Genomic DNA, 19,560 nt, shown 5'->3' with positions numbered 1-19,560 from the left:
TCACCACAACCAAAATGTTCTGCGACTTACATTCTATCCATGCAGTACAGTTGATAATCATTGCTATACAATGCAAACAATACAATCTTAGTGAAGCATATGGCACCTGTTGGCCTATAGTGTAGTGGTTAGAGCGTTGGGCCTAGTAACTGAAATGTTGCTGGATCGAATCCCTGAGCTACAAGGTAAAAAAATATGTTGTTCTTGGCCATGAGCAAGGCAGTTAACCCATTGTTCCCTGGGTGCTGAAGATGTGGATGTTGATTAAGGCAGCCCCCGCACCACTCTGATTCAGAGGGGTTGGGTTAAATGTTGAAGACACATTTCAGTTGAAGCCATTCAGTTGTACAACTGACTAGGTATCCCTCTGTACTGGTACAGATCTATTACTCACACCACTCCCATTGGGATCCCTTGACCCATCTTCCTCCACTTTCTTCACTGCCACAGCATTTGACAACTTCTGCGCTACTCTAACCATGGAAACCTCAACCTGCCTCTCTCACACTGGACATTTCTGATCCCCAACCCCATGGGCACCACTACAATTAACACATACCACTACTTTCCAAAAGTCTACACATTCCTTTGTCTCGTGCCCTTCTGCACAATTCTCACACCTAGGGACCACACTGCTGCTGTAGCCGATGTGAAATGGCTAGCTAGTTAGCGGTGGTGCACGCTAATAGCGTTTCAATCGGTGACTTCACTCGCTCTGAGGCCTTCACTTCACTCTGAGTGAATGTTCCCTTTGCTCTGCAAGGGCTGTGGCTTTTGTGGCGCGATGGGTAACAATGCTTCGTGGGTGACTGTTGTCTGTGTGTAGAGAGTCCCTGGTTCAAGCCCAGGTAGGGGTGAGGAGAGGGACGGAAGCTATACTTTTACATTGATGCTGTTGACCCGGATCACTGGTTGCTGCGGAAAAAGAGGGGGTCAAAAGGGGGGTGAGTGTAACCGATGTGAAATGGCTAGCTAGTTAGCGGTGGTGCGCGCTAATAGCGTTTCAATCGGTGACGTCACTCGCTCTGAGGCCTTGAAGTACTTGTTCCCCTTGCTCTGGCTTTTGTGGCTTGATGGGTAACGATGCTTCGAGGGTGACTGTTGTCTGTGTGCAGAGCCCAGGTAGGGGTGAGGAGAGGGTCAGAAGCTATACTGTTACACTGCCACATGCCCATAAACTTGACACCTGTAAAAACAATGTGTAACTTATATATCCTAACATCAACTTTGTCTGGCAAAGACTCAACATCAAAACTCAAAAGAACAGGCAACGACTCTTCTGTTTCACCACTCACACCACCCTGTCTGCATCGCACCAAACGATGAGAATCACAAACACCGGGAATCTTCCCCTTCAGTCAACTTTCACATTTACTGCTACCCCAGTAATCACTCCTTTCAATGGCAACCTTTCAATGGCAACCAAAACAATTCACATATCTTCAAATCTAATGTTATTTGTCACACGCCGAATACAACAGGTGAACAGTGAAATGCTTACTTACAAGACCTTAACCAACAATGCTTTAAGAAGTTAATAAAAATAAATAAATAAGTGTTAAATAAAACATAGAAAATAGAAAAGTAACAAATAATTCAACAGCAGCAGTAAAATAACAGTGAGGCTGTATACAGAGGGTACCGGTACAGAGTCAATGTGCAGGGGCACCGGTTAGTAGAGGTAGCTGAGTTAATATGTACATGCAGGTAGAGTTAATGTGACTATGTTAATGTGACTATAGATTATAAACAAAGAGTAGCAGCAGTGTAAAAGAGGGATCTGGGTAGCCCTTTGATTAGCTGTTCAGGAGTCTTATGGCTTGGGGGTAGACGCTCTTAAGGAGCCTTTTGGACCTCCGGTACCGCTTGCCGTGAGGTAGCAGAGAGAACAGTCTATGACTAGGGTGGCTGGAGTCTTTGATCATTTTTAGGGCCTTCCTCTGACACCGCCTGATATAGAGGTCCTGGATGGCAGGAAGCTTGGCCCCAGTGATGCCCAAAGGTTTGTTGTCGATGCGTCATTCGTTTAACGCGGAGCACCTGCTCCCTCTGACCAGCAGAAACACAAACAATTAGATGTCAGCCACAGTTGTCAGTTGTGATTAGAATTGTGTCACTGAAGGAGGAACCCCACATAAAGGAACATTTTATGGGGTTTTGGAGTCAGAGGAGTCCACGGGCCAACATTTGACATCCCTGATTCTCAAAAGATTAGAGGAGCTAAAAAATCATTTTGAGGACTGCAGTGGACAGTCTTGTGATAATGAGGCCAACATGGGAGGCAAAAACAAGTGTGTCCAAGCCAGACTCTTGGAAATGAATCCAAATGAATCCATTTGTGCCACATTGAACCTGGTTGTGGCTGATGCTGCTAAAAGTTCTGTCAATGCCACAGGTTACTTTGGCATCTTACACAAACTGTACATCTTGTTCTCAGCCTCCACACAGCAATGGGCCATCCAGAAAAAACATGTGGACATCACTTTGAAGATGTGGACCGATGCAAGTTGGGAGAGTAAAGTTAAGAGTGTCGAGCCACTGAGGTATCAGGCAGCAGCGGTGAGAGAGGCACTGATTGAGGTGAGGGATCAAACCAAAGATACTGTGATAAAGATTGAGGCCCAGTCCTTGTCAGAGGAGGTGGGATCATACCGCTTCAGCATCTGTACAGTGGTGTGGTATGACATCTTGAGCCAGATCCAACATGTGAGCAAGCTGATGCCGTCTCCCAGTATGCATGTGGATGTTGCAGTCAGTCTTCTCAGAAAGACAGAGAGAGGTCTCAGCAACTACAGGGCACCAGGCTTTATGGCTGCACAAACGTCAGCCAAGGATATTTGCGAGGGTATGAATGTAGCGGTCGTTCTACAGCAAAAAAGGCTGAGGTCCACAAAGCGACACTTTTCATACAAATCATTTGATGAGCCTTTGAGTGATGCCCTGATGAAGCTGGAGGTGACATTGTTCAATGCCGTTGTTGATGCTACAACCTCAGCCTGTCAGGAAAGATTTTCCCCATTGGAAAATGTGGGAGAGAAGTTTGAAGTGCTGTCAACCTTCCAAAGTCTCTCAAATAAGGAGCTGACAGAACAATGTGAGGCCCTTAGTATGAGACTGCACTATAAAGAACACTCAGACTTGGATGGCAGAGAGCTTGCACAGGAACTGAAGAACTGACTTGCCATCGAAGACCATGACCCTGCTTGAGCTGCTGATATTTATACATGAAAGGGAGCTCTCAGAGATGTATCCAAATGTGTGGACTGCTCTCAGAATTTGTCTTACTCTTCCAGTGACCGTAGCTGAAGCAGAGAGGAGCTATTCGAAGCTGAAGCTCATCAAACCCTACCTCAGGTCCACCATGTCACAGGAACGCCTTAGTGGCCTTGCTGTCATCAGTATTAACCATGCAATTGCTGGACAGATTTCTTATGATGATGTAATTGATGACTTTGCATGAAGGAAGGCAAGAAAGGTCAGGGTTTAGATGGCAGTTGTGCAATTTAGTTTGTATGTTTCTTGTTCGAAGTGCAATAGTGTAATAATCAGGTTCTCTTCTTTATACGTGTGTTATTCTATTTGTGTATTTGTGTGATACAGGATTTGTGCAATTTAGTTTTATTTGTGTGTTTTTTGATTGTAACCATGAGAATGTGTATAGCAAACAATGTCCTTCCTCGTACAGCATTTCACATGTGATTTGGTTTGCATGTTTTCATATTGCGCTCCATTATTTACTTGCTAAACATTTAAAGGAGAAATACCTATTTTTCCCGTATTACAACAACAGTTAGGCTATTTTCAAAAGACTCTCCCCCTTTCCCTACCCCCACCCCCTTTCTCAACAAGCCTAGAGTCACTTCCCCTTCGCATGGCTTTTTGTTCTCCGACGTGATGGAACAGCTGCTTCACAGGATTGTATTATGTTGAAAATGCCTATATATTTAACAAAAATAAAGTATTTTTTCTTGAAGAGTTGAATAGTCAATGTATGAACAGAATAACTGGTGGCTGAATACATTTTGGTTTTTGGTATTTCTCCACACATATTTCTTTCAGTAGAAACCTGATCTAGTTTCATCAATTTGCAATAGAAAGTAGTGTTTGAATTGGCCTTGAATGAATCGTAGACCTTGACCATACACATGCAAATACCTTAAGTTGGGTGTGGAGAGAAGTGGTGAGTCTGATGTTTCAGCGAGAGCCAAGGTTGTTTTTTATGTCCTAGAGATTTACCGGCGGATGAATGGTGAGCCACCACCTGCACATGTACCAGGTGCACCTGTGGCAACTGCGGGGAGATGCCTATAGACAAATTTGATCTTATTAACTGACTTGCCTAGTTAAAGAAAGGTAAAATTAAAATAAATAAATACATTGACAGAGAGCGGAAGTGTTGCGGTCAAACCAAACTTCTGTGTAAGCCAGCTGCCACATTTCGCCCATTACTGCCTAGACAACGGCTATTTACGTTTGCACAGACGGTATAGGGTTGACGTGCTGGCAGTGGCTAATGCTGCAGAGCCTGGAGATGATGCCCGGGAATACCAGCATGCTGACTACACACAGTTTGTGATGTGGCAGCATGATGCCCTTGGTGCAGGAAATCGAGTTGTCATCCCCAGTTGCTGTGTTTGGAGAATCAGGGACACTTTCCCTGATCCCCATTCACAGTACACTTGGTTCCACCCTGGGCGCTAGGATTCTCAAAGCGTTTGGCATGATGACATACTAGTGTTATGCCAAAGTGTGTCTGTTGCCAGACACTTATTGGCATGACATTAGTATGGCATCATGCCAATTGTTGTGAACAGAACACAACCTCTCCCTCAGTTTGCATTCTCCACACACAAACACCTGCCAGGTGCATCTTCAGGACATCACCAACCTTCTTTCTGGGCACACCATGTCATATCAAAGATTTTAAAGGTTGTTAGTTTATTTCTCACCCAAAAGTGTGATCACTGCACTTTCTCCCGGCACAACAAAGTTGAAATGGGAAAAATGTCTGATTTTATTTGTACATCAGAAAGAGTGCTTGAATAAATAAAATGTTTACATTAGTTCGTTTGCATATTGTTTTTTTCTTCTGGATATACAGTTTCAAAGTCCCAATTCTACACATTTTAGACAATGTTTGTCTGTATTGAAACTTGGTTACCATTGACATAATTCTACGGGTGAAATGTCACCGTCTAAACAACAGTTGACACCAATGACTTGTGCCAGGTCTATGTAGATAATTGAGAACTTACTCCAAGCCTTGGTTTTCAAGGAGACGTGGGATGTCCTGTGAAATAAGACACAGGACAGTGAAATAAGACAGAGGCGTGCAATGATGCGGTTATGGTACCGATATTCCAGAGGAGTTTCAACTGGGATATAAAACACATAACTACCCCTGGACAAATGAACTCAATTGCATATTTAAAGTGGTAATCAGTGAGTCGTCCATGACCCCAGGCTCACCCCGCTTCTTGTGTTGTTTATATATACACTATGTATGGTTGTGAGAGAGTGGGAGAGCGCAAAGATGCGTGAGAGAGCGCTTGGGCATGAGGGAGCTACTGTAGAATGTAAACAGCAGGGTAGTCAGCTGCTAGCTAGTTGTAGATAAACAGGTCTGGTAGCAGGGACAACGTTTTTAAGAAATGTTCTACTGAACAAGCGTCATCATCATTAGTATTGGATCTGGATTAACTCGACCCGAAAAGAGAAGTGAGAAAAAGAGGTCAGTGTTGGGTTTCCTTACAAATGAAATATCAAAAGAGGTGCTTCCTGGGGGTCGCAGACGACTCACTAATTCCAACTTTAAGGAGTTAAGATGCAATGTGAACATGATAAAACGCAAGTTAACCCTTAGCTACCAAGAACAATGGTCAACTGATAAATGGCTAAAACAGAAACTCAGAATATAACCAGATCAAAAACACCTTTGATCCAGAATCTTGTGTCACTTGTCACCTAACAAGAAATAAAATATGTGTGTGTCAGCCCAGACATAATACCCCTAGAGGCAGGTAGAGCCCCATGAACACAGGGATGGGAAGGTTAGAGGAGCGTAAAGAGGCCAACAATATCTTTTAATAGAGCTACGGCTGACAGGTGGTCCGGGTAAGATGTAGCAGCATAGGTGGCTCAATCGATCTAGCTGTGTAAAGACCTCTATAGATTTAATCTGAATTAACTGATTCGTTTGCAAGTTGTGATGTCACTTTTTGCGAAGAGCCTTTTAGGAGGAGCTGCTTGGCAACTTGAATGAGGTGATCATGTGATGACGGCGGGCCTTTAAGGATGTAATGTACTCTCCAAAGTAAGGCCATGTTTACAGAGTAAAGTAAACCTATGAAAATGGTCTGGCACTGTAGGCCCTCTATACAGCATTATATTAATGCTAATTTCATCGAATTCCTTCCCTATGCCAGCCAGCCATAGAACTTAAGCTGTCCATGTGTATGTTCCTGTCATCAGGTTGTGTGTGTGTGTGGCCTGGTACATGGAGAAAGTGCTGCATCAGTTTTTGGGTTGGGACTGTGAGGCAGGCAGGGAGATCTCCCCCTAGTTGCTTGATAGTGGAGGCTTCAGAAGGGTCTTTAGAGAGGTCCAGCAGCAAGGGTCTTGGTCCATCAGGGCCTTTACTGTTAATCTAGAGATGTATTCCAACAGATAACTCAGAATAAATATTATTGTTGCTATGAGGGGAAAATAATTCTGTAGTGCAAAAACTAAATGAAACCGCTTCTTTCAAATTCTGTCATTGTAATGTACTTGGTGTAAAAGGGTTTATAAGTACACTACTGTTCAAAAGTTTGGGGTCACTCAGAAATGTCCTTGTTTTTGAAAGAAAATTACTTTTTTTTATTCCATTAAAATAACATCAAATTGATCAGAAATACAGTGTAGACATTGTTAATGTTGTAAATAACTATTGTAGCTGGAAACGGCTGATTTTTTAATGGAATATCTACATAGGCATACAGAGGCCCATTATCAGCAACCATCACTCCTGTGTTCCAATGGCACGTTGTGTTCGCTAATCCAAGTTTATCATTTTAAAAGGCTAATTGATCATTAGAAAACCCTTTTTCAATTATGTTAGCACAGCTGAAAACAGTTGTTCTGATTAAAGAAGCAATAAAACCAGCCTTCTTTAGACTAGTTGAGTATCTGAGGCATCAGCATTTGTTGGTTCGATTATAGGCTCAAAATGGCCAGAAACAAAGACCTTTCTTCTGAAACTCGTCAGTCTATTCTGAGAAATTGCCAAGAAACTGAAAATCTCATACAATGCTGTGTACTACTCCCTTCACAGAACAATGGAAACTGGCTCTAACAAGAATAGAAAGAGGAGTGTGAGGCCCCGGTGCACAACTGAGCAAGAGGACAAGTATATTAGAGTGTCTAGTTTGAGAAACAGACACCTCACAAGTCCTCAACTGGCAGCTTCATTAAATAGTACCCGCAAAACATCAGTCTCAACGTAAACAGTGAGGAGGCGACTCCGGGAGTTCCTCTGTCCACTGTCTGTGTCCTTTTGCACATCGTAATATTTTATTTTTATTGGCCAGTCTGAGATATGTCTTTTTCTTTGCAACTCTGCCTAGAAGCCCCCCTAGGGGGGAGGGAAACCCAACTCTAGGGGAGAGGGAAAGAATGAGGAATGTGGAGGTTTAGTGTACCTTGTACCATGAAATTATAAAAAGACAACTATTCATTGACTGCATAGGTATCATCTCCTACAGGCTTTGTTGTAACTCACTCTAAGGTCTGATGCAATTCTACCTGATATTCCTGCCTTCAGTTTTTTACTTACCTACGCCTCTTCTCACTTGTGATTGCACAAGTTCCTCAGTTGTTGGTAGAGGAATGGGGTAGGATATTATTTCTTTATTGAAGACTCATCTCTTCAGTAGGTCCTATGATTGAGTGTAGTCTGGCCCAGGGGTGTGAAGGTGAACGGAAAGGCACTGGAGCAACGAACCGCCCTTGCTGTCTCTGCCTGGCCGGTTCCCCTCGCTCCACTGGGATTCTCTGCCTCTAACCCTATTACGGGGGATGAGTCACTGGCTTACTGGTGCTCTTCCATGCCGTCCCTAGGAGGGGTGCATCACTTGAGTGGGTTGAGTCACTGACGTGATCTTCCTGTCCGGGTTGGCGCCCCACTCGGGTTTGTGCCATGGGGGAGATCTTCGTGGGCTATTCTCAGCCTTGTCTCAGGGTAGTAAATTGGTGGTTTGAAGATATCGCTCTAGTGGCGTGGGGGCTGTGCTTTGGCAAAGTGGGTGGGGTTATATCCTGCCTGGTTGGCCCTGTCCGGGGGTATCGTCAGACGGGGCCACAGTGTCTCCCGACCCCTCCTGTCTCAGCCGCCAGTATTTATGCTGCAATAGTTTGTTTCGGGGGTCTCTCTCTCTCTCTCTCTATCAGCCCTAGGACCATGCCTCAGGACTACCTGGCCTGATGACTCCTTGCTGTCCCCAGTCCACCTGGTCATGCTGCTGCTCCAGTTTCAACTGTTCTGCCTGCGGCTATGGAACACTGACCTGTTCACCGGACGTGCTACCTTGTCCCGGACCTGCTGTTTTCGACTCTCTCTGTCACGCCCTGACCTTAGTATTCTTTGTTTTCTTTATTATTTTGGTTAGGTCAGGGTGTGACATGGGTGATGTATGTGTTTTTGTTCCTGTCTATGTATTAGTTGCTTGTGTCTGCACTTACAGTGGGGAAAACAAGTATTTGATACACTGCCGATTTTGCAGGTTTTCCTACTTACAAAGCATGTAGCGGTCTGTCATTTTTATCATAGGTACACTTCAACTGTGAGAGACGGAATCTAAAACAAAAATCCAGAAAATCACGTTATATGATTTTTAAGTAATTAATTTGCATTTTATTGCATGACATAAGTATTTGATCACCTACCAACCAGTAAGAATTCCGGCTCTCACAAACTTGTTCGTTTTTCTTTAAGAAGCCCTCCTGTTCTCCACTCATTACCTGTATTAACTGCACCTGTTTGAACTCGTTACCTGTATAAAAGACACCTGTCCACACACTCAATCAAACAGACTCCAACCTCTCCACAATGGCCAAGACAAGAGAGCTGTGTAAGGACATCAGGGATAAAATTGTAGACATGCACAAGGCTGGGATGGGCTACAGGACAATAGGCAAGCAGCTTGGTGAGAAGGCAACAACTGTTGGCGCAATTATTAGAAAATTGAAGAAATTCAAGATGACGGTCAATCACCCTCGGTCTGGGGCTCCATTCAATATCTCACCTCGTGGGGCATCAATGATCACGAGGAAGGTGAGGGATCAGCCCAGAACTACATGGCAGGACCTTGTCAATGACCTGAAGAGAGCTGGGACCACAGTCTCAAAGAAAACCATTAGTAACACACTACACCGTTATGGATTAAAATCCTGCAGCGCACACAAGGTCCCCCTGCTCAAGCCAGCGCATGTCCAGGCCCGTCTGAAGTTTGCCAATGACCATCTGGATGATCCAGAGGAGGAATGGGAGGAGGTCATGTGGTCTGATGAGACAAAAATAGAGCTTTTTGGTCTAAACTCCACTCGCCATGTTTGGAGGAAGAAGAAGGATGGGTACAACCCCAAGACCACCATCCCAACGTGAAGTATGGAGGTGGAAACATCATTCTTTGGGGATGCTTTTCTGCAAAGGGGACAGGACGACTGCACCATATTGAGGGGAGGATGGATGAGGCCATGTATCGTGAGATCTTGGGCAACAACCTCCTTCCCTCAGTAAGAGCATTGAAGATGGGTCGTGGCTGGGTCTTCCAGCATGAAATCGACCCGAAACACACAGCCAGGGCAACTAAGGAGTGGCTCCGTAAGAAGCATCTCAAGGTCCTGGAGTGGCCTAGCCAGTCTCCAGACCTGAACCCAATAGAAAATCTTTGGAGGGAGCTGAAAGTCCGTATTGCCCAGCGACAACCCCGAAATCTGAAGGATATGGAGAAGGTCTGTATGGAGGAGTGGGCCAAAATCCCTGATGCAGTGTGTGCAAACGTGGTCAAGAACTACAGGAAACGTATGATCTCTGTAATTGCAAACAAATGTTTCTGTACCAAATATTAGGTTCTGTTTTTCTGATGTATCAAATATGTATGTCATGCAATAAAATGCAAATTAATTACTTAAAAATCATACAATGTGATTTTCTGGATTTTTGTTTTAGATTCCATCTCTCACAGTTGAAGTGTACCTTTGATAAAAATTACAGACCTCTACATGCTTTGTAAGTAGGAAAACCTGCAAAATCGTCAGTGTTTCAAATACTTGTTCTTCCACTGTATATTACATAGGGTCACGTTCGGTTTATGTTTTGTAAGTTTGTTTAGTGTTTCTTCGTCTTCATTAAAGAAGTATGTATTCATCTTACGCTGCGCCTTGGTCTCCTCCATACATCGAACGTGACAGAATAACCCACCAAACAAAGGCCCAAGCAGCGTGAAAGGGAGGAACAGCGCTTGGTGAAAAGACGGACCTGGGACGAGATACTGGACGGTAAAGGATCCTGGACGTGGGAGGAGATACTGGCAGAAGAGGATCACTTACCATGGAGGCAGTTGGAGTTAGCATGGGAGGAACAGCGACGATATAAGGGTACACGGCTAGCACGGAAGCCCGAGAGGCAGCCCCAAGATTGTCAGGTAGGAGACCTGAGCCAACTCCTCGTGCTTACTGTGGGGAGTGTGTTACTGACAGTGTTATGCAGAGATGCGCACGGTGTCTACAGTGTGCATATCTAGCCCGGTGCGCTCTATTCCAGCTCATCGCATTGGCCGGGCTAGAATGGGCATCCAGCCAGGAAGGAGGGTGCCGGCTCAGCGCTCCTGGTCTCCAGTATACCTCCATGGACCAGGATATCCTGCGCCGGCTCTGCGTACTGTGAGTCTGCACAGCTCTGTGCGTCCTGTGCCAGCGCCCTGCATTTGCAGGGCAAGTATAAACATCCAGCCAGGACGGGTTGTGTCAGCTCTACACTCTAGACCTCCAGTACGCCTCCACAGCCCAGTACGCCCTGTGCCTGCTCCCCACACTCACCCTGAGATGCGTGTCCCCAGCCCAGTACCACCAGTGCCAGTGCCAACACCACGCACCAGGCTTCCTGTGCGTCTCCAGGGCCCTGTACGCCCTGTTCCTCCTCCCCGCACTCGCCCTGAGGTGCGTGTCATCAGCCCGGTACCACCAGTGCCGGTACCACGCACCAATTCTCCAGTGCGTCTCCAGGGTCCAGTACTCCACGTTCCTGCTCCTCGCACTCGCCCTGAGGTGAGTGTCCCCAGCCCGGTACCACCAGTGCCGGCACCATGCACCAGGCCCACAGTGCGCCTCGCCAGTCCAGAGCATCCGGCGACAGTACCCAGTCCAGAGCGTCCGGCGACAGTACCCAGTCCAGAGCGTCCGGCGACAGTACGCAGACCGGAACCTCCTACGACGGGCCGCAGACCGTAACCTCCTACGACGGGCCGCAGACCGTAACCTCCTACGACGGGCTGCAGACCGGAGCCTCCTACGACGGGCCGCAGACCGGAGCCTCCTACGACGGGCCGCAGACCGGAACCTCCTACGACGGAGTCTCCCTCCAGTCCGGATCCGCCAGAGTCTCCCTCCAGTCCAGAGGCGCCACTCACGCCAGACTCGACCATCAGTCCAGTGGCGTCCTCTAGTCTGTGGTCGGCGGTGAGGGTTCCCGCTCCAGAGACATTAAGTAAGTGTGACGAGTCAGAAGTGGAGCGGGGTCCACGTCCCGAGCCAGAAACGCCACCTCGGAGTTATGCCCACCCAGACCCTCCCATATAGGCTTAGGTGAGCGGCCAGGAGTCCGCACCTTTGGGGGGGGGGGGGGGGGGGGGGTACTGTCACGCCCTGACCTTAGTATTCTTTGTTTTCTTTATTATTTTGTTTAGGTCAGGGTGTGACATGGGTGATGTATGTGACTTTGTTCCTGTCTAGGGGTTTTGTATGTCTATGGGTGTTTACTAGTCTAGGTGTTATGTATGTATTTGTGTATTTGTGAGACGTAGAGTAGGTGAATGGATGATCTCCGCATGTGTGGTTCCCACCGCGAAGCATGGAGGAGGAGGTGTGATGGTGTGGGGGTGCTTTGCTGGTGACACTGTCAGTGATTTATTTAGAATTCAAGGCTGTTGGAAAAGCATTCCAGGTGAATCTGGTTGAGAGAATGCCAGAGTGTGCCTTGTGAGGTATTGGTTGGTCTCATAAAGGCAAGGCAACCATACTGCAGAGCACCATTACAGCTGCTAACGTTACAGCTGAGCGTCATTACAGTTCTATCACTCTCAAACAGAGAAATGCACATGAAACGTTAGCTAGCCGCCAATGCAAAACGTAAATACGTTTTAAAATGTAAGTTAATTCTAAATGATAATGACTCTCAAAAACACACATGCTTATGTCAATATCCTGACTGGTTTTATAAGGTAAACACCATGTACACCTTAGTTACTTATGAAGACAGCCATATAATTTAGATAGCATAAAGCTAACCCGGATTTTCCATTCATAAACATCACAGCTAACATTAACTGGCTAGCTAGCTACTGTAGCTGGCGCAATGTCTTGGTACTGCAACCTGTCAAGCAGAAAACAGGCCATCTCTGCATCAGACTTCAGCCCTTTTAAGGGCCATAACTTTACTCTAGCGATAAAAATTGTTACCTATATTTACTCTTTTTGGCACATGTTTCCGCAACCAGTGGGGATGGATGCTTGCCTAAAAAAATCCAGCATTGTTGATTGCGCTCGGAAGAAGATGATCAGGCCTCAGAGTGACGCTTCTCAAAGAGGGAAGGTGCAGCCCTCCAATTTGAAAACAAGAAAGCACCGTCTTTTGTTGACCATCAGAAAAACTGAAATTCTGAACGCAATTTTGTAAGGGCCCAAAGCATTTTCTTTTTTCTTTTTTGGGGTGTGAAACACTATCGTTCCACTATTACTGCAGATATATTATGGACATTTTATGACATAATGCAAAAATTCTACATAATGCTCCGTTAAATAAATGTTTTTAAAAACTATTTTATGCATGTTCTTGATTTAGTGGCACTGATACTTGCATGCATTTTAGAACAAATAGGATATTACGAAAATGTAAGAAAATATATAGTTGAATCTCCTAAAACCAGATGAGGACATACATATTCCACGCAACATTAGTGTTTCATTTGATCTATTCAGGCACAAAGACCTACTTTACTGAGTGTGTTTGGGACTAGTACTAAGTGAATGTTAGAGTTGTGTGAGTGTTGAAGTTAGGTGTTAAGAGATTGAAATTTGGATAAGTGGTAAGGTGAAGTTCAACAAACGACTGAAATGTGGATAATAAGAGGATTGAAATTTGGATAATAGGATATATTATTAGTACTGAGTGGTTGGAGTGATTAGATAGTAAGTTTCAATATATGACGTTATCTAGGGGTTCCATCTACCACCGCCCATCGTAGTCTGGGACTACTAGTAATAGCACGAGGTGTTATTGAGCACGGGGTGTTGTTTCATATGTATAGGAAGTAGCGGCAAGTCTATAGGCATTTCTGGGAATTGTCTATGTGGTCTGGGACCACTGTACCATAGTTCTGTGAGGCTAGAGTGCACCATATTCTCTGCAAGGCTAGAGAACCGTTGAAGATACATATGGAGTGGTGTAGATATGAATACCTAAGACTTCTGTGTGATGTGAAAGAGGTGCATGTCTGAATGAATACCCCAACAGTTCCGTGTGAGTTTTTCGATCTATAACGTTATCTAGGGGTTCTGTTTCCACCACCCGTCAATCTACAGGTAATGAGCACTGACAGGAGAAGCCATTGAAAAGTATGGGAGGGTAAGAGCTTATACGGGTAAGGGCTGTTCATTGATGCCACCTGACACAGATTTCCTCGAGAACATGATACAGTTGAAGTCGGAAGTTTACATACAACTTAGCCAAGTACATTTAAACTCAGTTTTTAACAATTAGCCTATTGGAAGTATGCTTTGGGTCATTGTCCATTTGGAAGACCCATTTGCGACCAAGCTTTAACTTTCTGACTGATGTTTTGAGATGCTGCTTCAATATATCCACATAATTTTCCTCCCTCATGATGCCATCTATTTTGTGAAGTGCATCAGTCCCCCCCTGCAACAAAGCAACCCCACAACATGATGCTGCCACCCCCGTGCTTCACGGTTGGGATGGTGTTCTTCAGCTTGCAAACCTCCCCCTTTTTCCTCCAAACATAACAATGGCCAAACAGTTTTATTTTTGTTTCATCAGACCAGAGGACATTTCTCCAAAAAGTACGATCTTTGTCCCCATGTGCAGCTGCAAACTGTAGTCTGGCTTTTTTATTGCGGTTTTGGAGCAGTGGCTTCTTCCTTGCTGATCGGCCTTTCAGGTTATGTCGATATAGGACTCGTTTTACTGTGGATATAGATACTTTTGTACCGGTTTCCTCCAGCATCTTCACAGGGTCCTTTGCTGTTGTTCTGGGATTGATTTTCACTTTCCGCACCACAGTACGTTCATCTCTAGGAGACAGAACGCATCTCCTTCCTGAGAGGTATGGTGGCTGCGTGGTCCCATGGTGTTTGTACTTGCGTACTATTGTTTGTACAGATGAACGTTGTACCTTCAGGCATTTGGATATTGCTCCCAAGGATGAACCAGACTTGTGGAGGTCTACAATTGTTTTTCTGAGGTCTTGGCTGATTTCCTCTGAATTTCCCATGATGTTAAGCAAAGAGGCACTGAGTTTGAAGGTAGGCCTTGAAATACATCCACAGGTACACCTCCAATTCACTCAAATGATGTCAATTAGCCTATCAGAAGCTTCTAAAGCCATGACATCATTTTCTGGAATTTTCCAAATTGTTTAACCGTCTTTAGAAACGTGTTTCAGGCTTCTGCTATAAAGGAGGGGGGAATGGGAGCAGAATGAGTCAGTGGTCTGGCAGAGTGTCTCAGGCTCGTGACGCGCGGTCCCGACAGAGTTAGCTCTCGTTCCAGTGCTTTTCTTCAGACAATGGAATTCTACGGTTGGAACCTTATTGATGATTTATGTTAAAAACATCCTAAAGATTGATTCCATACATTGTTTGACTTGTTTCTACGACCTGTAACGGACCTTTTCAAGTTTTTGTCTGGACGTAGTGCTCGCACCTCATGAAGATGGATTACTGGGCTGAACACGCTAACAACAAGTGGCTATTTGGACATAAATGATGGACTTTATGGAACAAATCAGTCATTTATTGTCAAACTGGGATTCCTGGAAGTGCCTTCTGAGGAAGATCATCAAAGGTAAGTGAATATTTATAGTGTTATTTCTAACTTCTGTTAACTCCAACATGGCGGATATTTCTTTGGCTGGATTGGGCTCTGAGCGCCGTTCTCAGATTATGCTTTTTCCGTAAAAGAAATTGAAATCTGACACAGCGGTTGCATTATGGAGAAGTCTATCTTGTATCTTGTATCTTTTATCAATGTTTATTGTGGGTATTTCTGCAAAAATAACAGGATGTTTTGGAATCAAAACATTACTGCACGTAACGCGCCAATGTAAACTGAGATTTTTGGATATAAATATGCACATTATCAAACAAAACATACATATATTGTGTAACATGAGTGTCATCTGATGAAGATCATCAAAGTTTAGTGATTAATTTTATCTAGATTTCTGCTTTTTGTGACTCCTATCTTTGGCTGGGAAAATGGCTGTGTTTTTTTGACTTGGCTATGACCTAACATAATCACATGTTGTGCTTTCGCTCTAAAGCCTTTTTGAAATCAGACACGATGGGTAGATTAACAAGAAGTGTATCTTTCATTTGCTATATTGGACTTGTTAATGTATAAAAGTTACATAATTCTAAAAAATATTTTATATTCCGCCTTTTCAGCGGAATGTTGTCGAGGGGTTCCGCTAGCGGAACTCCTGCTCTAGAAAGGTTAAAGGTACAGTCAACTTAGTGTATGTGAACGTCTGATCCACTGGAATTGTGATACAGTGATTTATAAGTGAAATAATCTGTCTGTAAACAATTGTTGGAAAAATAACTTGTCATGCACAAAGTAGAATTCCTAACCGACTTGCCAAAACTATAGTTTGTTAACAAGAAATTTGTGGAGTGGTTAAAAAACGAGTTTTAAATACTCCAACCTAAGTGTATGTAAACTTCCGACTTCAACTGTATACTCTTGGGCTGGCTGCACTGTGATCATTGCTGGTGGTGTGGATGTGAATACCTAAGTTGTTTTATAACGTTATATAGGGATTCTGTGTGATGTGAAGATATGAAAGGAGAGAGTACTATTACTGAATATGCTGTATGAATAGTATAATGGGTTACTATAAATTTGATAGAGTAACAGTGGAAATAATTATAATAATATACAACTTGCATACCCACACGTAGATGTATGTAAGGGGTGTAAAAGTATTCTGAGAAATGTTCAGTGTGGTCCCTTTATGGATCATGTGATAAATATAAGGTTAAAGCATTGTATGACTGCCTAAAGGGTCTGTAATATAAAGTCTCAGACAAAGATTGGCGCATATCCACTTTTGGTAAATGTACAGGACTTCACTTACCCCTAACCAATAAAACTAGAGATGATAACTAACCTTAAGGCCCAGTCTATCCTGTCTCCGGTGCCAGACTTATTATGAACAGAACACTCCATCTACAGTGGGTTGATAGGCAGTGCTAGTCCAGTTATAATAGACATGGCCCCAGAAAGAAACCCTAGTCTAGAGAGCTATCTCAAAAAGGAAGCTTCCTCCAAAAGTTTCTCTCTTCCCTTATCTCTTATATTTTATAAATTTGGCGCATTACATGTTCATCTTAAAATAATAGACATTTAATAAGTGTGAAGCAGAAAGTGAATATCGAACAAAAATGAATAATCAATATTATAAGTAACATTGTTAGGGTAGACTAAAATGCCAACAATGCCTTCCAATTTGGAGAAAGTTATCATGTTTTTTTTGTTTGTTTTAAACCCTTACAATAGCAGTAAAAGCAGAACATTGTTTGAGAGTGATCCATGCGTATTAGCAGTAGTAATTGAGAGGGTCTTCCTATTGGGAAGAAAGGGTCCTAGTTGAAGGAAACAGAAATGGAGACTAGTGAAAGTAACAAAGTGAATGGCAATATTAGTGGCTTTCAGATAGCACACTAATAATGCCACATTTTAGTAATTTGAAGAAGCTGAAGTTTCAATACAAAGTTGCATTACGAACAGAGGGACAGATATTAAATTAGAGGCTGCCATCTGGTGTTTGGGTTAGAGATAAGCTTCCTGTGGACAAATAGATAAGCCGCCAGTGAAAATAAGTGGTACTCACTGAACTCAAACAGGCTGTAAGGGATACGTTGGGACATTTGGGACAGAGGTATGAGTAATTGAATAAGAGACGTTTTGACAATTTTCAATGATTATTCCTCAATTATATAGTTTTGGTAACACCAGTAATTTAAGTAAGAAGGTAATGTCATCTAAAACAATAATCTGTTTTCAATACGTGGAACTGTGTCCAAAATTGAAGTAAATCCAAGTAAATGTTTCAGTACCGAGTATTGAGTTGATAAGCCAGCGCCTACTTTTTGAGGGACATAGCAGATTTGATAAACAACAGGTTTCATATTTTGACTAGTTGATGTCAAAGGGGCAGTCAGCAACAAGTCAATGCAACAAGTCAAAATGATAAGAAAGTGCCTATGTTGCTTAACAGGATACTGTATCTGAAGTACGATTCTGTATATGCATGGTTTTATCAAGACTTCCTGCCCAAGATGCAGTAAGCTCGATTACAATTTTTTTTTTACACAGTTCCAAATTAAGTAAGGCTTGGCCATTTTGTTTGTTTTTACCCTACATTTTACCACACATGCCAGCACCCACACACAACCCACCTGCTATTAATATTTGTCATTTGTGTTAATACCGTGTTTGATTTATTATGTTGGGTCTTTATATTTGGTTTTAGTGGGTTCTTCATAGGTTGGGAAAAAAATGCACCTTAAAGGGTGCAAATAAGAAAATAACATTTTCTGAAGTTTAAATTTTCCGGATTTTGGTTGCACACATGCAAATACTCCTGATAAGAAATGTACTGAAAAACCCAATGTAAACCTGGGACAGAAATGTTTGAAATGTCTTTAGATAATGAGTCTGAATACAGGGAAAGAAAAGGCAAAGACAAATTCACTTACTGGGGTTGAATGACCTCATTAAGGCTAGAGACATTGGGTGAGATTTAAATGTAATATGTAAACACTTATAATTAGGAAGAAGTTTATAATTTATCAATAGTCCTATGTGTGATTCAGACCATGAGAAGGAGAGAGCGCTGCCCCTGAATGAGGGAAACCTGTCTCTAGTCTATTTTACTACGCCTTGAATGACCTTATGGGATACAATTATTTCCTTCTGGAGTTATCAAGGGTTGTAATTAAATTTGGATTTGTTATTCTGATTAGTACAAATGTTATTTAACTGGCAGTGTTGTTGTTTTTTGGACACATGAATCCCAATGTGAGTCATGTGTCCAAAGGGAGAATTACCAGTCCCCTGCGGGGGGCCCTTTGGTAAATATGCAAATGTATTTTGTTTACATGCCTGCCTGTAAAAGGAAAACATATATGTTGGTAATGGTTGACAGTTACTCCAAATGGATTGAAGTATTCCCGGGGTCAAACACTTTCTTGCAATTATCTAGTAATGTCTCTGTACTACAGAATGTATCAGATTGTTGGGTTTGTGGATTGTTACCAGACAGTACTTGCTATACCCCTCGGTGCATATGAAATATTGATGTGGACCAAAGCAAGTAACCTTACAGACAGAGAGCTTGATTGGATAAAGGATAAGGTGTTTATATGAAGAAGTGTATTGCTGTTGTTGTTTTTTTGTAACACAAATCGCACCAGTTTGGGTCTGCAGGATTAGCGCTCTAACTCCCTGACCCTGTATCTTTGCGGTGTGGGTTGCCAATGTGATAGGGGAGGAGAAGCCTATTTTCAAAAATGGTTTCAACAGTGCGTTGTTATTCTCTTTGACATTTGTATTAAGAATATTAGTGGTAGTAATAATTTGTCATACAGTGACTAGTTTGTCTGGATTTCCTGAATCAGAAATACCCTGAAACTAAACTGTTGTTCTGGTCTGTCCTCTCTCGAGGTTATGGCGAAGGTGACCACAGATGGTATCTATCAAGACTTCATGGAAGGGATAATTAGACCGAGTGAGCCTCACGCCCTCTAACCGGCTGAAGTGATGGCAACAATGGCGTTCACTATGGCCCCTGTCCTTCACCACTTCTACCGGAGACCTGAGTCCGAGTCAGCAACCTGTGCACAGCATCCAATCTAAGCCAACAACTGCTTTTTCTCTCAGGAGTGCGGCATGAGTCCACGTGGAGTGAGCATAGAGAGAGATCCCGTCCAGACATCTCTCATGGTTCTGTGTACTGGTCGGAAAATGGAGAAGACATAATGGACTGTAAAGGATGGTGGCAG

This window comes from Oncorhynchus clarkii, chromosome 1 (assembly GCF_045791955.1).
Source record: "Oncorhynchus clarkii lewisi isolate Uvic-CL-2024 chromosome 1, UVic_Ocla_1.0, whole genome shotgun sequence".
In the NCBI taxonomy this organism is placed as follows: Eukaryota; Metazoa; Chordata; class Actinopteri; order Salmoniformes; family Salmonidae; genus Oncorhynchus; species Oncorhynchus clarkii.
Note: the sequence above shows the minus strand (reverse complement) of the source record.